Source organism: Euprymna scolopes, chromosome 28 (genome assembly GCF_053919585.1).
Source record: "Euprymna scolopes isolate OS-2025 chromosome 28, ASM5391958v1, whole genome shotgun sequence".
Taxonomy (NCBI): Eukaryota; Metazoa; Mollusca; class Cephalopoda; order Sepiida; family Sepiolidae; genus Euprymna; species Euprymna scolopes.
Window position 1 is genome coordinate 83,631,720 of NC_136509.1, and position 21,515 is coordinate 83,653,234.

The 21,515-nt window shown below is 35.6% G+C and overlaps 3 non-coding genes across 3 annotated transcripts; 1 reads left to right on the forward strand and 2 right to left on the reverse strand.

The window, feature by feature from the left end:
• Positions 1-11,415: 11,415 nt before the first annotated feature.
• Positions 11,416-11,487, reverse strand: Trnae-uuc (transfer RNA glutamic acid (anticodon UUC)). The gene has a single exon. It is a non-coding gene; the product is annotated as a tRNA-Glu (tRNA).
• A 706-nt stretch (positions 11,488-12,193) lies between these two features.
• Positions 12,194-12,265, forward strand: Trnae-uuc (transfer RNA glutamic acid (anticodon UUC)). Its single transcript has one exon. It is a non-coding gene; the product is annotated as a tRNA-Glu (tRNA).
• Positions 12,266-18,118: 5,853 nt separating this feature from the next.
• On the reverse strand, positions 18,119-18,190 carry Trnae-uuc (transfer RNA glutamic acid (anticodon UUC)). Its single transcript has one exon. It is a non-coding gene; the product is annotated as a tRNA-Glu (tRNA).
• Between the last annotated feature and the right edge of the window lie 3,325 nt (positions 18,191-21,515).

Below are 21,515 nucleotides of genomic sequence, written 5' to 3' on the forward strand. Positions count from 1 at the left end.
ATCACCCACTTTTCGAAAAAGTAATTTCATGAATGTCATGAAAACTTTTTTTTTGCTACGTAAACGGTTTGCAGATTCGTTTTTAGCACACCGAAATCTACAATAAAATATTTCGTTATATATGAACGTGAAACAGGCCTTAAAGTAAAATAATACCGGATTTTTTTGAGCAGATTTGCCGTTTAGTTGTACAAATATCCTCAAACCAGGTAATCACTAAAAGGGATTTTTAAAGTCGTCACCTGTATCGAGCAAAAGTTTAAAACCACCGATTATATGCCAGCCTACATCATGGTAACATATATTGAGTGAGTTCCTAACAGTATTTTGTATAGTTTTTTTTAGTTTAAACTCATTTTCCCAAAATTTCTCCAAACTTAACGTGTTCGATACAGTCTGCCGCCATTTGTATTTTTCAGATATACCGATAAACATTGAATGTTTTTGAACCGATTATACATTACATAAAAACACTAAAATCTTATCCAGTTTGATAACATTTATTTGTTATATATTTATTTTTTGACAACTTCTTTGTATCTGTGTTTAGTAATATAAACCCTTTTCATTTAACGTAACGTTTAGTCGGCTCGAAAAACAGTGTTCATTGGTGTATTTGAAAGCTACGAATTGTGGTGGACACTGTTGATTACTTTAAGTTAGAGAAAGTGAGTTAAAACTAAAAAAAATATAAAAAATACTGTCAGAAACCTACCGATTATGCCAGCCTATGTCATGGTAACATATGTTCGGTGAGTTTCAGACACTGTTTTGTATAGTTTTTAGTTTTCAACTTACTTTCCCAAACTTAATGTATTCAACAGAATTCGCGACCATTTCTGTTTTTTGAGCCAATTAAACATTTTACATTACATAAAAACACTAAACAATTATCCAATTAGGTAGAAACGTAAATTACCTTACCTTTGCTTTCATTTATTTGTTTTTGGACGACTTTTTCGAATCTGTGTATATCTGTGTATATCTGTGTATCTCCCCCCACCATCAACCAAATATTAATTACTAAATCACATTTTTTAAAACAACAACAACAAAAAAGCATTTAGCGTTTCAACATTTTTGCTACGTTCGGCTTCATCCACTGATTGTTGGTCAAGTCCAAAACATGAATGATTGACAGAAACTCTCGAGGATCCAGATCAAATTCTGCAAGAGTACCATTTTTTTTTTTTCAGTTTCGCCTTCTTTTTCACTTTTTGCAGTGGATTGCTGTACTAATATAAGAAACATGCTTTTTCTCTTTTATTAAATTTTTCCATTACACCAAATTGAGCCACTGCAACGCGTGGCAGGGTACAGCTAGTATATATATATATATATATATATATATATATATATATATATATATATATATATATATATATGTGATTTTAGGGTGAAAAAGAGCATATATATATATATATATATATATATATATATATATATATATATATATGCTCTTTTTCACCCTAAAATCACATTGGAACGTAATTAATGGATACTTCTATTTGGGACCATATCTTACAGGAGACTGTGGCAAACTGGGCAGCTTACATTACACTTTAACTTCTGTATCTTAATACCGTCTGCAAAGCAAGAAACGGGAAGGGAATTCCAAAGTTTAACGGTCCGAGAGAGTAGAAGGTTTTTTTCTTCTCTTTTTATTCTCTCTCCCTCTCTCCCCCCTCCCCCTCTATCTGTCTCGTTCTCTCTTTATCTCTTGTATTCTTTCAGCGGGTTTTCTTTGGATGGCGGAGGTATTCTATTTGCGGGGGAGGGCGCGTAGTTATTCTACAAAAGATTCGAGGTAAGCACGCACAACACACAGCATATGACGTCGTCAATAAGTTCCAACTTAATTCTCAGAAGTAGTTCATTTGCTAACCAGGTCAAGATGACATTCTATACGTATAATAAAACAAGGTATGTTGCTTATCGATTAATCTATAAACAGTCGTTTTACATCTACGCTTCACATACCAAATCAACGAGACCAAAATGACTATTAGATATACAGTAAATTTCGGTGGCTTGACATCGTTTTGACCGAATTCCAACCACCTGTTTCCGTGTCTCAGTAGTCACAATGCATCCTGCATATCAGCTCAGATCTGAATAATATCAAGGATTCTGCAGCTTTTTTTTTATAAGGGAGTAACCACTTATCAAGGGCCAAAAGCCATTCGAGGATAAGGGTTAATGAGTGTACAGTGGTCCTATTCGTTATTTGTGGAAATTGGGTATGATTTGATTATTTTAGGGGCCGTTTCAACAATGGAGATAAACGTGGAAGACTGTGTAGCTCAATTCTCATATATTTTTATGAATTACTATATACATATACATATACATAATATGTATATATATATATATATATATATATATATATATATATATATATATATAGTCATCCACATATCACAGCTCATCAGTGTGGCTAGACAGGCAACTAACTCAAGCCGACCGCCCCCCCATGCGTTCTAACCATTACGCTAATCGGCGGTTGCTGTGCGAGTAGTGAATTAACGATGTTTTGACATCGTCCGAAATACCTAAGCTCGATTTCGATTTGAAACACAAAGATCATCGCTTAATACGCTAATGGTAATTCGTGTATCACTTCTCAATATGCTCAACTCAAGATAAGGAGCATTACACACACACACACACACACACACACACACACGCGCGCGCACACAGTGTGACCCCCCCCCAAAAAAGCGGACCCCAACTCTAATTAGGCCTCGTTTCTTAGTGTTTTGTCTTAATGAAATGAAACTTTGGTCATAACTAGTTTATTATATTCAAAGCATCACATGAAAACACTAGGGTCTTTGGCCTTTTTTCTGTTGACTGTAAAATGCTCAGAAAAACAATTGAATGTCCTCTGTTTTTCTTTTGTCACCCTGTATATCTATATTTTTATAAAGTAATAGGGTTCGTGTGTTTCTGTCTGTGTGTACAGCTCTCCATCATCAACGAAATATAAAGGAGGTAAGAGGGTAGATCTCTCCTGGTAGAGAAACATTAGAACCCATTTTAGGATGTTTCTGTTATAGGAGACATAAGAATCTTTGCCTAATTTCTTTATATACTAGTCTACAAACCACCCCCATATCGAATGACTTATGCTCATTTGCATATCACATTATATTAAATCTCTTTAACTAATTACCTCGATCTTATTACATATTGGAAATATTCTAATCATTTCAACTGTACTATTTACAAAATCTATTTAACATTTAATTATTTAATATATTTTCATTTAATTTTATATTCGATTTATTTCACTTTACGTATATTATCAAAACAATTCATTGGCGAGCAAAGCTTTATGTTTTGGGATTGTATTGAAAATGTAATGGAAATTTCAATTTCGTTCCGTTTTAATCTTTTATATTTTACTTGCCAATATAATTGAAAGAATACAATTCAACTATCGTAATTTTATATAAATAAACAAAAACAAATATTTTAAAATAAAACTTTATTAAAAAAGAAATAATTTTATTTTTAAATGAAAAAAATCAATTTAGTAAAATAATTGTATTAAACACCCCCAGCCTTGTCAGCAAACCTGTAAACCTATAAAAGTTAACATTTCGAATGTAAACAGTGATTTTTCGATTTTGTTAGCGCTTGCCGCAATTAAACACAATTAAAACGGAACTAACTTTATTTCCATTCTATTTTTTAAACAACCCCCAAAACATAACGCTCTCTTCCAGTTATAGCCAATTTTTTTTTAATTAAATAAAACAGGTCAAAATAAACAGATAAGCGCATTTTCTTTTACATTTTTCTTACAACCATTGTCATTTAACCAACTGCAGGATATCGTTACTTTTGTGGGGTTGTTTTGAAAATGGCACGGAGATTATAATTTCGTTCCAATTTAATCTTTCTGGGCGAGCCTATTTCGAAAGCCTGTTTATCATAGATTTGAACTACAAATAATTTATTACATTTTGATTATTACTATCTTAAGACTTAAAGCTTATATTTATTTCATTTTTCTATTTATATATTGAATTAGTTATTTCCAGTCTTATTTAAACTTAATGCTTTCTTTAAACCGGATGAACCTTTTATAAAAATATGAGTTTAACGTAAAGAACACGAACAAGGTTTTATTCAACTGAATTTCTTCCAGTTTACTAACAAAATATATAAATTTAAAAGAGATATAAATAATAAAATAAAAAGGTTATGTAATTTAAAAGAAATACACGTACTCACAAAAGCAGAACTTTTTTTTACACATTTTTTTCTTTAAAACCATAACAATGAGACTAACAATTACCTAGATCTTAGTAATTATTTGTTTTAATAGAACTGTTTTAATTGTACTGTTTACTTAGTTAACCTAAGTTGGTATTACATTTATTTTACATTTACTTTTTTTTTTAATTATTACTTTTAGACTGTGGCGTTTACACCCGGAAGTAATGAGTCACACGTAGGTCGCTTTTATTCATTCCTTTTGGTCAAGATCAAAGTGTAGTATCTGTTCTTCAGATGCTGCATTGCTGCACTTCATTTTCTTGTTCTCTTTCGGTGGAGGAGAAATCCTTCACGACTGAGACAATTTTTATTTTTGTACCTTTTCTCCACGTTAAAAAACGACCCTGGTGTCTAACTCTGTCCCGTGGGGAGGCATAGTAAATAGGTACAATATAATTGTTTATAATTGTACTATTCAGAAATATTATTTATAGTTCGTCCATTTCAGTTAGTATACATTTCCTTTACGCTTAATTAATTTACAATCATTAATATCGTTAAACAATTCCGTTTAAAACCGAAATTATGCCACCCAAACGAAGTAGAAACGAAAGTGAGGAAGAAAGAATGGAAAGATTGGAAGCTAATAGACTAAGAGTTGCTGCAATTCGCTCCAATGAAAACAATTCAGATAGAGAAAGACGTCTAGAACTTAACAGGATACGTCAAAGAGAAAGGAGAGCAAGACTGTCAGATTTGGAAAGAGAAGCCCAACGTGAAGCTGACAGAACTAGACATGCTGTAAGGCGGTTAAATTCATCACAAGATGAAATTCAAGAAAGGCAAAGATATGCACTGGAAAGAGAAGCAATATTACGATCGAATGAATTATATGAGGTAAGTAGACGTACACAAGGTGAGTTGAGAGTGGCTCAACGACATCAGAATGAATCGGAAACCCAACGAAGCTTTCGCCTATACCAAGGGCAACAACGAGAGGCTGCATGGAGAGAGAGTATGACTTTGCCCCAGCAATTGACAGAAAACGAGGCAGCTAGACAACGAATGACTGCTTTGAGACACCATGAAATAGAACACTGCAATAGAAAAGGATTGCTCTACAACAAAAATGACTCTCTCACTACAGCTGATATAGGAAAAATGGACAAAGTATGTCAACATTGCTCAGCTGTAAAATTTAAAGGAGAAACCCCTGGTTGTTGTTGTTCTTCTGGCAAAGTTGTGCTTGATAGCTTTCCACCACTGCCTCAGTTGCTTCAAGATTTGCTCTCCGGCAATGGTCCCATCTCTAAAGGTTTTCTGCAAAATCTACGCAGTTATAACAATTGTTTTGCAATGACATCATTTGGTCACAAAATTGCGGCAGTACATGGGTGGAATCCTTCTTTTAGAATTCGAGGCCAGGTTTGCCACCAGATTGGGAGTCTTTTACCACCTGAAGATGAAACAGCAAAGTTTATTCAAGTCTACTTCTTGGATAGTCTGGAAGAGGAACTACATAATCGGGGACGTGACAGTAGACTCAATAGAGACATTCTCCAAAGTCTGACTGAATTTTTACATGAGAACAACAGCTTTATTTGTCAGCTGAAAACAACAAAGGAGAGGATTGAAGAAGAACACTTGGTAGAACATAAAGTTGTCATAAGGGAAGACCGAAGGCCGCAAGAAGAGCATCCACGGCGATTCAATGCTCCAACAACAACGTATGAGATTGGAATATTAATGGAGAATGAACCAACAGCTAACCGGGATATTGTCTTGCGTTTTAGAAATGATACATTAAAATGGATCTCCGAACTACATCCCCTCTACGATACTTTAATGTACCCGTTAATGTACCCCTATGGTTCTCCATCTTACAACATCTACATGAAGGCATCCAATGGGCGAAAAGTTACCCAACAGCAATTTTATTCGTACCATTTAATGACTCGGCCTGGAAACTATTTTCTCTGGTACCGAAGGCTATTTCAACAATGGCTGGTGGATGTGTACTGCAAGATTGAAACAGAACGTTTACAGTTCCTGAGGCGTGAGCAACAGACCCTGAGAGCTGACAATTATAGCAACTTGAGAGATTCAATTCTTAGGGAGGATGGGAATCCAGAACAGTTTGGTCAACGAGTTGTACTTCCGACAACTTATACAGGAGGCCCTCGATACATGTTTGAGCGTCAAAGTGATGCCATGGCATATGTTCGGCGAATGGGCTGAGCCGACCTCTTCATCATGTTCACAACAAATCCAAAGTGGACAGAAATTACAGAAAATTGTCTTCAAGGGCAAGACCCTCAGGATCGTCCAGATATTGTTGCCAGGGTTTTCAGGCAGAAGCTAAAAAAGTTACTTGAATTTATTAAAAAGGGAGGATTTGGCAGGTTGAGGGCTTTCCTGTACAGTATTGAATATCAAAAAAGAGGACTGCCGCATGCACACATCCTCACCTGGCAGGCCCCAGAGGACAAACTTCTACCAGAAAAAATGGATCTCTGCATATCTGCAGAGATCTCTGACAAAGAGGAAGATCCTGATCTTCATGCTAAAGTGATGGCACATATGGTGCATGGACCTTGTGGACCATTTAATCCAAATTGTCCATGTATGATTGACAACAAATGTTCCAAAAAATACCCAAAAGAATTTCTTCAGTGTACCAAGCAAGGCCAAGACTCTTACCCCAAGTACAGGCGAAGAAAACCAGAAGATGGAGGCCAGACTGGTACAATAAGGATGAAGAGAAATGGTCGGTATGTTAATCAAGAAATAACAAACCAGTGGATTGTTCCGTACAACAAGGTCCTCCTTCAGCAGTTCAACGCTCACATTAACGTAGAAATTTGCAGCTCGATCCAAAGCATCAAATATGTCCTCAAATACGTGAATAAAGGATGTGATCAAGCAGTGTTTGAACTACAAAGAACTGATGGAGCAGCTAACCAACAAGGCCAAGTACAAAGTCACATTGTGGATGAGATCCAGCAGTTCCAGAATGCAAGGTATGTCGGCAGTTCAGAGGCAGCCTGGAGGATATTGGAATATCCCATTCATGAATATTTCCCCCCAATTGTACAACTTTCTGTTCATCTTGAAAATGGGCAGCGTGTCATGTTCTCAGCTGATACTGCTCTGGAACGAGCCCAAGGTCCACCGCCTGCCACAACTTTGACAGCATTTTTTCAACTCTGTCATGAGGATGACTTTGCAAGGGGTCTCAAATACGTAGAAGTCCCTGAGTTTTACACTTGGAACAAATCGACAAAGAAATGGATGAGAAGAATGCGTGGGGTACAAGTTGAAGGTACTGAAAATGATGATGTATGGAAGGCACCATGCATTGGGAGAATCTACACGATTAGTCCAAAAGCAGGGGAGTGTTATTTCTTACGCCTGTTACTCAATGAGGTTGCTGGTCCAACTTCATTTCAAAATTTGCGAGCATACAATGGTCAGGTGTTTGAAACATACAGAGCAGCGTGCCTTGCTCGAGGCCTTCTAGAAAATGACCATCACTTGCATCAAGCAGTAGGAGAGGCAAGTGCCACTCAATCACCTTCAAATTTGCGAAGCCTATTTGTGATAATTTTAACAGCCTGTGAGCCAAGAAATCCTCTTGAGATCTGGATGGCTTTTCGTGATGTAATATCTGAAGACATTCTTCACAGATACAGGCAAGAAGTTAACAATCCAGAAGCAGATTTTAATGAGGACATCTACAATAAAACTCTTTGTCTAATTGAAGAAAAAGTTCTCCTTATGTGCGGTCAACCATTGGCAAGCTATGGATTACCTGCACCAATGCAAGGGAGAGATGAAAGACTCGCGAGAGAGTATCAACGTGAAGTTACTTATAATCTTGAAGAACTTCCCTACAAGCAGAAAATATGCAAGAAAAACTGACCAATTCTCAAAGAGAAGTTTACAATTCATTCATGGCAATGTTGGAAGCACAAGGTGAAATGAACAAAAACATGATGTTTCTTGATGCTCCAGGTGGTACGGGCAAGACTTTTGTAATCAATTTGATCCTTGCAAAGATTAGATCCATGAGAAAGATTGTGCTTGCAACAGCATTCAGTGGCATTGCTGCTACTCTACTACAAGGTGGCCGCACTCTTCACAGCACTTTTAAAGTACCCTTGGATACTCATCGAATGGATCAGCCAGTTTGCAAAATTACTGGTAACTCAGCCTTGGCAAATGTAATTAGAGACACCTCTGCAATCATTGTAGACGAAGCCCCAATGACGCACAAGAGTGCTTATGAAGCAATTGACCGAACACTGCAAGACATCACAGGAAACAAGAATCCCATGGGTGGCATTCCAACCTTATTTTGCGGTGATTTCCGTCAAATCCTCCCAGTGGTTAAAAATGGCACAAGGGCTAACATTGTCAATGCAAGTTTGAAACAATCCTATCTCTGGAGGCACGTTATAGTGAAGAGACTGACTACTAATATGAGAGCCTATATCTCTGATAACACAGCTGCAGCAGACTTCTCAAAATTGCTTCTCCAAATCGGTAATGGTCAGTTTCCTATCACTTCTTCACCTGACACAATTAAGATTCCAACTGCGCTTGGTAAATGTGTCGGTAATCAGAAGCAACTGAAAGACAAAGTGTACCCAGACCTGCAAAACAATGGAAAATCACCGGATTGGCTTGCTGAGAGGGCTATTATTTCGCCATTAAACAGCAATGTGAATCATTTGAACAATTCAATAATGGATTAATTTCCAGGAGACACAAAGCAATACAAGTCAGTTGATTCAGCTACTAATGAATATGAAGCTGTTCACTACCCTGTGGAGTTTTTAAACTCTTTGGAGATATCTGGAATGCCTCCACACATTTTAAATCTCAAAATTGGATCGCCAATCATGATTCTTCGATCCTTGGAACCGCCAAAAATAACAAACGGAACCAGATGTGTTATCACCAGATTGCACACCAATGTACTTGAGGCCACCATTTCCTGTGGTCCCTACAAAGGCGAAACCGTTCTACTGCCAAGGATCCCCTTAGTTCCATCGGACTCAGTACTTCCATTTAAATTCCGGAGACTCCAATTTCCTGTGAAGGTGTGTTTTGCAATGAGCATAAACAAAAGTCAAGGTCAGACATTTAACACCATTGGCGTAGACTTGACATCAGACTGCTTCAGTCACGGTATGTTCTACGTCTCCATCAGCCGGACAGGAAGTTCAGAAAAACTCTACATTCTGGCTCCAAATCAAAGCAGCAGAAATGTAGTTTACCCTGAGGCTCTTTAGTGAAAAGTTCGAGAAATGGATATGAGGAAAAACTGACATGATCTGATTGTGGTAAGTTTTTAGTATTGAATGTGCAAGATAAAATTTAAGCAAGAGTTGAAAATGACTTCAATGAAAAATTTACTATGTAACATCAAGTAACCTTCCTTTTTGATGAAAATGTTTTGTGAAGTTCCTGATTGAATTTCAGTCACTACAAGAGGTAGTTAAAATGTTAATCACCTTATGCAATCGTTGCTCTTACAACATCAACTTACTGGAAAGGTGCCCACAGATTTTGGTACCCGAGTGCGCAACAAAGCTCCGTGCGAAGCACGGGTATCTTTGCTAGTATATATATATATATATATATATAAAGTCGCTACAAGAAAAAAGCAACCATAAAAATATATGATAGGGAAGTAGCAACGATAAGAGTATAATATTACTTCAGATCAACGTGGGAGCTAAGGCTAATAAATAACCGCCAAGTTAAAAGACTACCAGCAATTCTCCACTGCGACAGCTTAACCACACGAAATTGTACTTCTACCCCCCTACTCCCTTCCTTTACCACACCTCTCTTTCTCCGCCCCCCGCAAAAAAAAATCCCTACTGCTCACACTCACAAGGTATGCACCCCATTTTCTTCCAAAACGTTAACCACACCCAAATATAAAACTAATGTAATAAAAAAAAAATTAATTAAAAAAAAAAAAATTTCTTCGTTTCTTTTTCTCTTCTCTGCGCTGCCCTGTGTGTGTGTGTGTGTGTGTGTGTGTGTGTGTGTTTAAGACAACTGTAAACAAATGCCGAGATAAGCGGAGAGCACATATAGCGCATAGAATGCACCCATCTGGTACTAACCAGATTCAACTTCACTTAACTTCGGTGATCTGACGAGAACCAGTGTGTCAACGCGATTATGCCGTATATGTCTAGTAGACGCTCAAGTTCTCTCCAGTAAGCATTCAAGTTATATGCGATTTCTAAGGATATCTGTGCATTGTATACCTAAATATTTAAAAATTTACCGCTAACCAATTAACCATACCATCTAAAAAGATTCTATTTCATATGTAAAGCTGATATTTGACAATCTAAGTCAAAGAATAATAAAACTAAATATTTTGTATATTGGTGAATTGTACAGTTCTTGAAATGCTTTTTCGTTTAAATCTGGATACATTAATTTAGGCTGCTGCAAATAAAGTGGGCTCCCTCTACCGTGCAGAGAATTACTTACGCCCGAGGCATTCTACGTTTTTACAAAGCCACAGTTCATCCACGCAGGGAATATTATTGTCGCATCTGAGATGATGAATCTACTACAAGTCTCTCACTCTTAGACAGAGTACCAAAAAAAAAAAAAAATCCCCCCCCCCAAAAAAACAAAACAAAACAAAAAACCCAAAATAAGAAAAAGAGACTAAAATCCCACACAGTCGGCAAAGATCTAACCTCTGCCCCATCGCCACAAGGTAGTATTCTTGTGCCTCTTTTACTAGAACATGTTCCTGACTATCCCTACAAGCAACAAAATCGTGCCCCTTCACTGCTGAAATCACTGGATACTAGAAAGCTTAATACTTTTATCGTTTAATTTTATGGATTGAATGCACATAGTATTCGGTCCGGTTATGTACCTGACTCCACAAAAAGCAAATACTCCACAAAAAGCAAATACTCCACAAAAAGCAAATACTCTACTCACAACTAATACGCTTACATTTTATATCAATAAAGATTTCAAGCATTGTACACAGAGTAAAGTCTACTATAAAAAAAATTTACGTTTGCAAAAGATAAAATCACACAAAAAATATTGTTAAAAAATAAAACAATCTTATCATGAACAGATCTACGTTATATGCGTAAATCAATGTCCCAGATCAAGAATAAAAATTTAGCGTTCCCACACCGGGAATCGAACCCGGGCCGCCTGGGTGAAAGCCAGGAATCCTAACCACTAGACCATATGGGAATACGCTGTTTCAATTCTCATATTATATGCTATTTATAAAAAATTGTTACAACTAGCAGCAACAGTTTTTTTTTTCTTTCTTATTTTATATGCGTTTGGGTAAATTTTTAGATTAGGTCATCCTCCACAATTTTCTTTTAAATGACGACTTTTATACGTTTTTAACTATGCTGAATAGGGAAATCGAATTGAGATTTTGCAGAAATAAGTAGTTATCGAGATATAAAAAGTTGTTTTATGCATTGTATTCTTTGGCGGCCATCTTTTACGCGCGTGGGCGCGCCATAAACAAATCTACGCGCGTAACATAGATGGCCGACAAAGAATAAAATGCATAAAAACAAGTTTTTATATCTCGATAACTATTTATTTCTGCAAAATTTTAATATGATTTCCGTATTCAGCATAGTCGAAAACTTTTAAAAGTCGCCATTTAAAAGAAAATTGTGGAGGGGGAGTGTGGACCTAATCTAAAAAAATACCTGCGTTTGTCCTAGATCAAGAATAAAAATACCGCGATCCTATACCGGGAATAGAACATGGGAAAACGTCGAATACATACTCAAGTTATACGCTATTTAATCAGCAGTCATAGTATTTCAAAGTTCGGCCCATCCTAACATCTGCCTTACTGATAAAATAACATGGCTGATTGTTATTACTAATATTATAACTAGGATATAATTTCTGGCAATGATATACGTTCTCCCATATGGTCTAGTGGTTAGGATTCCTGGCTTTCACCCAGGCGGCCCGGGTTCGATTCCCGGTGTGGGAACGTAACTTTTTCTCTTCTTTTCTTGTCTAGAATATAACATCATGTAAGTTGCATATAATACGCAACATTAGTTTAAAAAAAAACAATCAGTACAGCAAACTTTTGTTTAATTGAAAGAATGTCTTTGATTTAATGTAAGGAAACGCAAAACGAATGCAGTAGACTTACATCTGTTAAATAATATTAATACGCGTGGCAATATTCCCTTTCATTTATACTGGATTGTTTCCAGTCTTTTTTACTCTTTCCTTTTTTTACTTCTGGCTGCTAATAGAACAAGAGAGAGAGAGAGAGAGAGAGAGAGAGAGAGAGAGAGAGAGAGAGAGAGAGAGAGAGAGAGAGAGAGAGAGAGAGGGGGGGGGTGAAAGAAAAAGCAAGAGAGCGGGGGAGAGAACTGAGAGGAAGAGAGACAGGGCGAGGAAGAGAGAGGATGACAGAGAGAAACTATACGCTAAAAGCGAGAAAGCAAAACAACACAGTAGAAAATCTAAACACAGCTTCCATGAACAAAGTTTATTTCCCAGAACTACCCGCCTGTGAAAAACTGTTCCACCGGCCTGTTTCCCAGCTGAATACAACTTCAAATCCAATATAAACAAAATGACAGTTTAGTAATCGTTAATGGTGTAGATTGGGTAGAATTTGTATTCTTTAAGAGGATGGTTCAACAAGAATTTGTGTACATTGGACTTGAAGGCAGAATGTATTTATGCCATTTACATCCCTGCATGCGCATCCCTTCACTGGAAAATTTTATAAAGCATCCACATAACTACTTCGTTTCTAAATCTTCCTATTTTCCGCCGTTTCTTTTTTTTTTTTCTGGTTTCGATATTCTTGTATAGTTCATGTGAACAATGCTCTAGCTGCGACAATAAATATTTTTGTGTTTTGTGTTTTTATTGCTTTTTTGTTGTTTTTGTCATTCTCGTACATTTTCATACCTGAGCTGCTTTTTAATGTAGAGTCGGTCAGTATAAGGGTGTAGTGCATAGTCATTCATTTCCTAGTCTTCTGATCCAGCTACCCGAGTTCTTTTTTCCAGCCTATGAAAAGCCTAAACTGTTATATATATAAAGTGAAAATGTCTATGTACGTGTGTGTGTCTGTCTGTGTACATTTCCCTACCAAATAACTGTCAATTTTCGGTCTACAGACTCGAGATTTGACATAAGAGGTATTGAGATTAGGAAAAAATCTTTCAATCGGTTTTCGGTCAGAAATTTGGCTGTTAAGAGTTCAAAGTTCAACGATTTGACCTTTGAAACCTTTACCAAAGTCCTCCGTCAATTTTGGGTCTAAACACTTGAAATTTTAATTGTAGGTTACTTGGACATGTATCTAACTTTATAATTTGATTTGAGTCTCAAAAACTAAATGTTAAGGGTTCAAAATTGGGGTCGAAGTTAAAAAAAATTGACCTCTGCGGTCTCTACCAAATTACTCAGCAGATTTCTGGTCTAAACATTTGACATTTTACAGAAAGAGTATTCAGAAATAGGGCAAGCTTCTAATCGGTTTGAGTCGGAACTTTGAGCTGTCATTTTATATCTTTACACTGTCTAGCAAACTACTCAGCCAATTCTGGGTCTAAACATTTGAAATTTTATATAACGGGTACTCAGACATGTGAGAAGCATTTTAATATGTTTTGGGACAAATATTTGGCTGCCAAAAGGTCTAAGTTTACTGAGTTGACCTTTGCAGACTCTACCAAACTCCTCCGTCAATTTTGGGTTTAAAGCCGGGCAGAAATTGCAAGTAGTAAATAAGTTTGGTGTTGAGAGTAATAGTAAATTAATAGGAAATAATTTTGGGTTTGAGATTAATAGTGAATAATTAGTAAATAAGTTTCGAGTTGAGAAAATAGTAAATAAATAGCAAATAATTTTGGTTGTAAGATTAATAGTGAATTATTATTAAATAAGTTTGTATTTGAAAACAATAGTAAATAAATAGCAAATAATATTGGGTTTGAGATTAATAGTGAAATATTAGTAAATAAGTTTGGATTTGAGATCAATAGTAAATTAATAGCAAATAATTTTGAGTTTGAGAGAAATAGTGAATTATTAGTAAATAAGTAAGAACAATAGTAAATAATTTTCGGTTTGAGATCAGTAGTGAATTAATAATAAATAAGTTTTGATTTAAGAATAATAGTAAATTAGCAGCAAATAATTTTGGGTTTGAGATTAATAGTGAATTAATCTATCTATTATATCTATTAAAGTAATATCCTATGTGTGTGTGTGTGTGTGTATTTTTAGCAAACTACTCTGTCAATTTTTAGTCTACAGACTCGTGATTTGACAGAAGGGTTATTGAAATTTAGGAAAATCTTTTTAATCGTTTTTTTTTTTTGCCAGAAATTTGGCTGTCAAAGGGTCAAAGTTCAACATTTTGAGCTTTGAAAACTTTACCAAACTCCTCCGATAATATTTGGTCTAAACACTAGAAATTTTTAATGTAGGTTACTTGTACATAAGTACAAAAAACAGGGGAACTGAATGTAATTTTGATACAGAAACCATATTGCATCATTTAACATTGGACCATAGAAAGAACTAGTTTGGAATGATGATAAGGGTAGAAATAAGGATAGTACAAGTATGAATATTAAAAACTAGCAGGGCCCGTTAACCAGGCATGCTCCCTCCTCATAAAGAAATAAACTACGGTTGTTGTTGGTGGCCAATCCTCAACATCCTAATGTTAAGAACAGGTTTCGGAATAGACGTCCCTAATCTCCTCATATTAAGAACATCGTATGGAATAGACACGACCAACCTTGCCATAGTAAGAACGGCTTTCGGAATATCCACCCTTTTTATGAGTGAGGGGACTGTAAAAGTATTTGCCCCGAGTTCAACCTTGATACATGTTTTCAGCATACCCACTCACAAAGACTATGAACAACAAAAAAAGTGGGGGTTGGTAGTAGTGTCATGCGGAGAGAATCACACTTTTGTGCGCATGTGTAGGACAGTGAATTAGAGTGCTTAATTAATGTCATTATATCTCGAAAATTACTTGTCTCCGCCAAAGTTAAAATAGATTGTCTTATTCAGCAGAGTCTAAAACCAATACAAGTCGTCAGTTTAAAGGAAATGGTGTAGTTGGTACTAAGGGAAAAAGTAGCTAAAAAAAGTTAATGTCTGAGCAGAGTGGAAAATGATTCCTGATTAGAGAACTAAACAAAAATTAAATATATTTAAAAAGGGAAAAACAAAACAATATATAACAAATATGAATATTCGTAGGTAATGTCATGTAATAAAGGGAACTGTGTACTTTAGCGGCGTAAATTATTTGACATACAAAGAAAGTAAAAAGCAAAAAGCAAAAAAAAAAAAAAAAAAAAAACTGACGTAAATGTAGTCAAATACAAACTCAATGAAAAGTAATAAAATGATAATTTATCTAGACGTAATTCAGGCTTAGAGTATAAAAATGTGTTTTATATAAAAAGAATTAGTTTTTATGATTTCGAAAGTGAAAAATAATTTTTTGTTTTGGCCTAATCACCCCAATGTAGGCTCGGTTCCACTTTGATGTAGAGGGGAACTACGACTCTTTTTATTAAGAGAATCAGCGGGCATTTATGAAATTGTGCCCCCCGCTAAATTCCACAATTTACCTTTTTTTTCTTTTTTACGTTAATCTCATCGAATACAAAGTTTCAGACTAAAAAAAAATTGAAAAAAAAGAAAAAATTGTGACTTACGTCCACATCTCCTATAGTGCTCAAACCGCTTGTTTGCAAACAAACAGCGAGCCTCGCGTTATATATATATATATATATATATATATATATATATATATATATATATATATATATATATATATATATATATTTGTTTTTGTGATACTTTTGGAACGATTTCAATTATTTATACAAAAGTTCATTTTTACTTTTTAAAGTGGATAATTATATTAAAAAAACAATATATATATACATATATATATATATATATATGTGTGTGTGTGTGTGTGTATATACATATACACATATATATATGCACAGACACACACACACACACACACACACACACACACACACATAACACAGTGACAGAATTGAGAAAAAAAATATAGTTAAGTTAAGTTTTTTCAGTTAATTGTTATGAGATGAAGGATTAAAAAAAATCGGTAAATTTTTACTTTACCGACCCCTCGGCATTCACCTTTAATTTGTCGACTTTTGTCGGTTTTCGGGTACGCCGAGATATCGCATTTATTTTTTGCGCAAACACGCAGTTATCCATATTTGATAACATTAAGTATCCCTTCATACTTGGCCTTCGGGTCAAGATCAAAGTGTAGTATCTGATCTTCAAATCTACACTTCAATTTCTTGTTCTCTGTCAGTGGAGGAGAAATCCTTCACGACTGAGACAATTTTTATTTTTGTTCCTTTTCTCCACATTAAAAAACGACCCTGGTGTCTAACTCTGTCCCGTGGGGAGGCATTGTAAATAGGAACATTAAGTATCCAACGTAATCATCATCATTTTTAATGGCGGCCAAAAGAAACTAAATATGCCACATGTAATTGGAATCCCCCCTCTCCACCACCGCGGCCGCAATAACCCCCCCCCCAAAAAAAAAGAACGAAAAACATAAAGTATGCTTTTGTAAACCGCTCGTGAAAACTTACTGACAGCAATATTTTTACTCTTAAATGAGGTGAAAACTTTTTATTTTATGAAAAATATTTCTTGTCATTTAAAATGTCCGCCATGTATTCATGCACCTTGTGAAACGTCAAATGACTACGCCACGCGCGTGAATATAGTTAAGAAAGTAGTAAGAAAGTGAAAAAAATGAATATAATTAAGAAAGTGAAAAAAAAAAAATGAATATAATTAAGAAAGTGAAAAAAAAGATTGTCCATTTCGATATCGGGAGGCGAAAAAATATTCGGAAGGGTGAGGTGGGAGTTCATTTCGGCCTTGAAGCCGAAAAATGTTTTGGGGGCTATGTTTTGGCTCTTTTTGGCGTTTTTTTCTACGTGGGAAACAAGATGGCCGCCAGCAAAAACAATAGTGATTACATTGGATACTGAATGTCTTCAAATATAGATAACTGAGTTTTTGTGCAAAAAATAAATGCGATAGTCGTTCTCAGCGTACACGAAAACTTATAAAAGTTGACAAATTAAAGGTGAACGCCGAAGGGTCGGTAAACTAAAAAAAATACCAAAAATTCAATCCGAAATTTGAAAAGCAATTTTAATATTTATTTTGTATAATTAAAATATGTAGATGAAAAAAAAGGTATTTTTTTTTTTAGATTAGGTCCACCTCCACAATTTTCTTTTAGATGACGACTTTTGAAGGTTTTCGACTATGCTGAATACGGAAATCGCATTGAAATTTTGCAGAAATAAGTCGTTATCGAGATATAAAAAGTTGTTTTATGCATAGTATTCTTTGGCGGCCATCTTTGTTACGCGCGTAGATTTGTTTATGGCCGGCGTACGTGCGTAAAAAGATGGCCGCCAAAGAATATAATACAATGCATAAAAAACTTTTTATATCTCGATAACTACATATTTCTGCAAAATTTCAATGCGATTTCCGTATTCAGGATAGTCGAAAATCTACAAACGTAGTCATTTAAAAGAAAAATTGTGGAGGTGGACATAATCTACAAATTTACTGAAAAAAAAAAAAATATGAAAACAAATATTGATTAAGTAAGTATTAATTTAAAATAGATTAAGTGAAAAAAAAAAAAGTAACGTTTGTTTTTCTCCAAACTTTTTGAACATAGAGGTAGCCACGCTGAAAATTCCCAAATGTTTTAAATAAGTTTGTTTTTCTTGTTATACAAATGAAAAATAATACGTTCCCACACCGGGAATCGAACCCGGGCCGCCTGGGTGAAAGCCAGGAATCCTAACCACTAGACCATATGGGAGAACGCGATTAAATGTATTAGTTAGATGATATTTATAATAGCAATATTAGTTTTCATCAGCAGCAAAAGTGTTTTCCACTTGCTACACGTTAAAAAACGACCCTGGTGTCTAACTCTGTCCCGTGGGGAGGCATAGTAAATAGGTACACTTATAAAAAATAAAGAAAGAAAGGAAGAAATAAATAAAAACCGTTGCTGCTGGTTGTGACCGTTTATAAATAGCATATAATATGCGAATTTAAAGAAGTTAATCTCATGTGGTCTAGTGTTTAGGATTCCTAGCTTTCACCCAGGCGGCCCGGCCCGGGTTCGATTCTTGGTGTAGGGACGTAATACTTTTTTCTCGTAATTGTCATATAATACGCAATATTAATTCAACATATTTTTTATTTCTGATCGAAGATTGATTGAGGTACACATATGAAATAAACTTGTTCAGCTTGACATTAAAAAAGATTGTTTTTGATTTTGTGTTCAAAAAACAAAATCAAGATCAAAGTGACTTTTTATAAAATTTTATGTTTACAAATTTATGTTGAAAAAAAAAAAGATAAAATTTTCTGTTTACAAATTTATGTTGAAAAAAAAATAGATAAAATTTTATGTTTACAAATTTATGTTTACAATTTTATGTTTACAAATTTATGTTTACAATTTTATGTTTACAAATTTATGTTTACAAATTTTATGTTTACAATTTTATGTTTACAAATTTATGTTGCTCATATAAAAAAAGTAAATAGATAAAATTTGAAAAACAACACACACACACACGATATGATTTGGACATCTTAGGTAGAATGACCCCCGGTGCGGTGCGCTTGAGGTATTGTAGTGAATGAGAACTTTAGCTAGGATCAAGCATAAACTAGCAAAGGTACATGGACGAGGATGACCATAGACACCTCCTCCCCAATTTTTGAGTGACTTCATGTCTAATTTTTTGTTTATTACTGATTTGGTTGTAAACTTTTCAGAGTAAACACAATATATATAACTCAAAGTGTAGTATCTGTTCTGATGCTACACTTCAATTTTTGTTCTCGGTTAGCGGAGGAGAAATCCTTCACGGTTGAGACAATTGTTATTTTTGTTCCTTTTCTCCACATTAAAAAACGACACGAGTGTCTAATTCTTCCCTAGTGGGGAGGCAAAGTAAATAGGAACAAAATACTAAAAGATTAACAGAGTGCTGAATGTTGTAAAACATTCTGCAGCAATAAGCAGGCTCCTTATTGGTCGGTTTGTCCGCCCACGATTTTGCTTGGACCATTCAGATTGCTTGTTATTTACTAATTGCCGAGGATGTGATTGGCGGCAAATTTATCCTTTCAGATCCTCAGATCCGAGACAGACACGGGTTGAATTCTCACATGAGGCTTGTAACCTTAAAATTACTTTGTCTCTTTGAGACGTATTAATGCCCTACTATGGGGCAAAATGTTATCATCATTTGCAAACACTGGTGCATTATGTTGGGCGAATTATTATATTCATCACACGCTTGTGCTCTGGGAATCAACTGACTTTCATCATTACAATATTATGTCTGTCAGATGTAATTAAGGTCTACTGTCTAACCTATCATTTGTCCGCCATTTGGATAGTCAGCTGCAGTGGACACCTCGAGGCTACCCGACTTGCAGTAACCATCTTGGAAGATATCACTCAACTCTTCAACCTGTGTAGCAGCGTTCTTCGTCGGCGGAGTTTTATACACAGCTTTTATCGAAGATAGTTCATCTTCGATAAAAGCTGTGTATAAAAATAATAATACCCCCACCACCCCCCTGGGGATGTTACCAGCGTATTACGGCAGATAGCTGAAGATGACGCATCTTTTGCAACTTGGATTTTTTTGCTTTAATAAAATGCATGTTGAAGTTTAAAAGGTTAGCCTGTTGTAATTTCTGATTAGTATTCTTTCATTCTGCCAGGGACAAAACCTATGTGTGGAATTTCCTCACAATTCAAGGCACCTATCATCATGTGATTATTTGGGTTTTCGGTCTTAGCTGCAAGTCTGTTATTGAATACAAATGTTGTGTTTCGGTAACGCGGTTAACGCGGTTAACGCGGTACGACTTGAAGCAACTTAAGTCCAGTGCACATAGGTCGAAGGGTTGAGGCCGACAGATTTCAACCCCATTGACTTCCATTTACAACGCGTGCACCTGCATGCTAGTAAAGGAGTCATGAGGTAAGTTAGTGCGTTTTGTCTTCAAAAGACCAATCTGGCAATCCTGAACAAAAAATATGAGATGATATAGACTTGTTTTCGAATATCATTATAATAATGTATGATCATTGTTTTAATGATGCGAGAAAAGAACTCATAGTAATTTCGACGTGCAGCAGTTCAACACTGAAGAAAGCAGTCAACAAAACGTTACGTAAAAAGATGGAATACTCCTGATCTTAAATGGAATACTCCTGATTTTAAATGGAATACTCCTGATTTTAAATGGAATACTCCTGATCTTAAATGGAATACTCCTGATTTTAAATGGAATACTCCTGATCTTAAATGGAATACGTACATCAAATCTGTTGCCAAGGCCGCTGGAAAAATGGTCGGATCCTTCTATCGATCCAGTAGATATCTCACTGCTGATGCAATTCTCTATCTATATAAGAGCCAGATATGTCCAAGGATGGAATACTGTTGCCACATATGGGCAGGAGCTGCTAGAAAAGACTTGTCCTGCCTTGATAGAGTTCAAAATAGACTTTGTGGCCTGGTGGTAGATGTCCTTTTCTCTTCGCTGCAACCTCTATCTCACAGAAGAGATGTTGCGAGTTTGTCTCTGCTTTATCGTTATTTTCATGGAAAGTGTTCGACTGAGCTTCAGTCTATGGCCCCCCCTCGCCAAACTTTCACAAGAAACACTAGACTAGCTGAAAACACTATCAATAATTCCCCCCACTCTTTATCTGTGCCTAAACCTAAACATAAATCTCATGATCAAAGCTTCTTTCTTAGAACTGCACGCCTGTGGAATTGTCTTCCGTTTTCCTGCTTTCCAGCTGTCTATAATATGGTTGTCTTCAAGTCCAACGTGAACAAGTTTCTGATGAGCCGTTCCACTTAAGTTAACAAATTTACCGGACTTCCATTACTATCGATCACTATATTGTCCTTTTGATTACTCTACACTCTTTAACCCTTGTCCTTGAGTGGCCTATCGGCCTTGATAAGTGGTGACGCCTATGCAAAAAAAAAAAACAAACAAAAGGGAACATCCGAAAGAATCAGGGCAAACAAGGCCATTGTCTGTTAAGAGATGCTGGGCTGAACGAATAGATTAAAGATTGTCTTTAACAA